The sequence below is a fragment of the Eurytemora carolleeae genome, unplaced genomic scaffold (assembly GCF_000591075.1).
Source record: "Eurytemora carolleeae unplaced genomic scaffold, Eaff_2.0 scaffold42, whole genome shotgun sequence".
NCBI lineage: Eukaryota > Metazoa > Arthropoda > Copepoda > Calanoida > Temoridae > Eurytemora > Eurytemora carolleeae.
In genome coordinates this window covers 389,241-393,448 of record NW_019396063.1, presented here as the reverse complement: position 1 = coordinate 393,448, position 4,208 = coordinate 389,241, and positions in this window count along the sequence as shown.

The following is a 4,208-nucleotide window of genomic DNA, read 5'->3' as shown; positions in this document are numbered from 1 at the left end:
TTTAAGAAACTGGATACAGAATTCTAGAAACTGGATACAGAATTCTAGAAACTGGATACAGAGTTCTAAAAACTGGATACAGAATTATAGAAACTGGATAAAGGATTCACTGATTAAATAAAGCATTATTTGATTGATTAAACTATGTATTCCATCACAAACACTGGGATAAAGTCGTGATCAGATTCCACATTATTTTGGACCTCTGTATTATCTGTAATTATGATAGCAACTGGTTTATAGATTATCTGTGTATGTACACTGTACAGTGTGGTCTGAAAACTCTGGTTTCAATTAACAGGATGATTCAACTCAATTTGTGATGATTTGTCCGCTAATCCTCTGTATTAACCCTTGTATCCGTTCTACTATACAGATATCAGGGGAGACCATTAAACATTAAACAAACCTTTTTCACAGATTTCAGGGATTTCAAGGTCATACAAGAATACCGTCATTGTGAATAATTACACTTTAGAGAAGAAGGGGGGGGGGGAGGTGTTGGCACTAAATCATTCTAGAATTTTCTTTTTCTATCTTTTTATTTTCAAACAATTGTTCTTCTAAATATGTTTTATTCTTATAAATTATCGCCAAACGTCCTTTTCCTTCTTTTTCAACTTTCATAAACGCTTGTTAACCATTAACTTTAAGACTCCGGATAATGTCGTCTTCAACGTAAAATTTCCTCTCGGAGACAGGCCAAACCAAATTATTTCAGCCCGCATACTCTTTGTTCTTTGTCCCACGGAACTTCAACCATTTTGTTATTGTGAAATCATTAAAGTTAAACAAAATATTTTCATATGAAGCATTAGTGAATTTCGTAAAATATTCAGCTGTAATTTTTTTCAGAAGTTTAAAAATAGAATTTCAATACTGACCAACAATAAGTTTCCCCGAACCATGGAAAAATAAATCGTAAGATTTTTTCTATTATAAACATTTATTATAACATTGTACAAGTAACCATGACCTATAATTTATGTTAATTTTTTAGGAAATAAAGCTTTTGTTATCGATTTCTTGTGACGGGGTTACTCTGTGGTGTGTGTTGTGGCCGATCGACCAAGGAATTATCCGGACTGTATTTAGTTACCTACCCGGAGTTCAGACGGGCTTTAATTAACTTAGTTCATCTGTCGTATCGCTGTTATCTGTCAACAACGCTTTATTTGTTGAGTTTCTCTCCTATGTCTACCTTTACCGTTTTGTAATCTTCTTTCATTGCGTTAACTTCTTTTTATTTCTCAAATGTTGGTTTGTTTAATTTTTCTTTATATTTTTTATTCTCTTTAATTTTTTATTTTTTACCTTCTATCTTCTACATCTTGTATACTCTATATCCTATCTTCTATCTTCTATCTTCTAACGTTTATCTTTTATCTTCTATCTTCTATCTTCTATCATTTTTCTTTTATCTTTTATCTCCTATCTGCTATCTTCTGTTTGCAATCTGCTATCTGCAATCTGTTATCTGCAATTTTCTATCTCCTTTCTGCCATCTCTCATATCCCATGCTCTTCTCTCTTCTACCTTCTATCTTTTATCTTCTATTTTTTTTATCTCCTATCTGATATTTTTTCTTTCTTTATTATCTGTTATCTTTTATCTTCTGTCTGCGATCTTCTATATCCTTTCTGCCATCTCTTATCTGCCATCTCTAATCTCACATCTCTTATCTCCCATCTTCTATCTCCCATCTTCTATCTTCGATCTTCAATATCGTATCTCCTATCTCTCAATTCCTATCTTCTCACACCTCTCTACCATCTCCTTTCTTTCATCTCCCACCTCCCATCTCCTATCTCCTATCTCCTATCTCCTATCTCCTATCTCCTATCTCATATCTCCGATCTCCTATCTCCTTCTCTTCCTACTCACATCTCTTACCTCCCATCTCAAATCTCCTATCAATTATTTCCAATCTCCTATCTCCTTCTCTTCCTACTCCCATATCCCACCTTCTACCTCCCATCTCCTAACTAATATATCCTATCTATTATTTCCAATCTCCTATCTCCTTCTCTTCCTACTTCCATGTACCACCTCCCACCCCCCATCTCCTATCTCCTATCACCTATCTGTTATTTCCGATCTCCTATCTCCTTCTCTTCCTACTTCCATATACCACCTCCCATCTCCTCTATCTCCTATCTCCTTTCTCCTATCTGTTATTTCCAATCTCCTATCTCCTTCTCTTTCTACTCCCATATCCCATCTCCTATCTCCTATCTCCTATCTCCTATCTGTTATTTCCAATCTCCTATCTCCTTCTCTTCCTACTAAAGATTAAAAGAATTAAAGGCAACAATAGTTTTATTTACATATTTGCAAACCCCTTATCTCATGCCTCATAAAGGTTTCGTATTGGTGTTTCACAAAAAACGGATTTTGTGACATTTTAGCAAACTTTTTACACAAATGTTTTTCCTAATATGCCAGCGCAAAAACCAAACCTATCAGAAGAGAAGTAGAGGATTTGGCAATTTTGCACAACATGTTTCACATTATACAAAATACATCTCAGGGGTTTTTGTTCAGACAAATTTAATGTTTTGTGAGTAAGCTTTTAAAATCTTGTCTTTAAGATATATTTGATTTAAAGACAGCGCACTCACAGAGAGGGGAGGAAGGCCAGCCATAACAATTTCTCGTCCAAGCCACATTCTCCTCATTTTCTCGTCCGAGCCACATTCTCCTCATTTTCTCGTCAGAACCACCTCGGAATCCTCGTCCTTCGATTGTTTTGTGAAAACAAGTTTCCAATTCTTGAAGATAAAACTATCTTTTAAAATCTGGCAACGTTAGGCTAGAATATGGATGGACTAAAGTCTTGCAATGCTTATATCATGTTGGAATCTTCAAACCCATGAGAATGATTTTAAACTTTATTTAGGTAAAACTTATATCTTTTCTGCCTGATCCGTAAAGGCTAACCTTCGTGATATAAAATAAATAGCAAAATATTCGGCAAACCTCTGCCTAAGTTTACCCATGGAACCACCCGGAAAAATTCTATGGTTTTCACTATAGTTTGAAGATTGAAGTTCTATAAACTTGGAATCATTTGCGGCATTCTACACCAGGAATATCTGAAAATGCGTGTAAAAAAGGTGAACATTTTTAAAGTCATTAAACTTGAAATCTTTAATTAAATTGAAACTTTTTTTTTGATTTACAAAAATTTGATATTTCATTTACGCCCTATCGTGGCTTGATTATTAAAAAATAGTATATTATCTGGAAGGATTAGACACTTGAAAAAAATAATATTAAAAGGACGAGGATTTCGATGTGTCTCGGACGAGAAAATGAGGAGAAAGTGGCTCGGACGAGAAATTGTTGTGGTTGGCCTTCCTCTCCTCTCACAGTAGAAGAGACGTTTTATCTGCAATTGCAATGACTAAGATTAGAAATATTTGAATATGAATTAAATTCCACTTATTCTTCAAATTATTTTCTTTCCTTGTAAATGAATTGAGTTTTTGCGAAAAAATCTAATTTTCTAATCTCTATATCTTCGCAACCCAATGGTTTTTAATCCCTTAGTTTAAAAATCCCTTGGTTTAAAAATCCCTTGGGTTAAAAATCCCTTGGGTTAAAAATCCCCTGGTTTGAAAATCCTTTGGTTTAAAAATCCCTTGGTTTAAAAATCCCTTGGTTTGAAAATCCTTTGGTTTAAAAATACCTTGGTTTAAAAATCCCTTGGGTTAAAAACCCCTTGGTTTAAAAATCCCTTGGGTTAAAAATCCCTTGGGTTAAAAATAGCTTGGTTTAAAAATCCCTTGGCTTAAAAACCCCTGAAGTATATTATACCATGATGTGCAATTCTAATTCGCTATCTGTACTAATAATATTATTATCTTAACTATTTGTATATTGACCCAGCCGGGCTAGCCCGGTCAGTTCATTTTTACCTGTTTATAAATAAAGTAGTTGAATATCATTTGTTGATTAGAACGGACGTATACAGAGCCTTGAGTGTTGGCTAGAGATAGAGAGCCTTAAGTTTTGGCTAGAGATTTAGTTAAATATGATCTCATTAGACTTTGAGTAAAGTAATCGATAGAGAATTAGCGTCTAGATTTGTTACAAAAGTGGTGGCAGCGGTGGGATTTAAAATAACCCTAAATCTAGATGCCCGAGACCCCGAAATTATTTCGGAAGAAGATTAAAGTGAGAAACTTTTTTAACGGGTTAGCCAG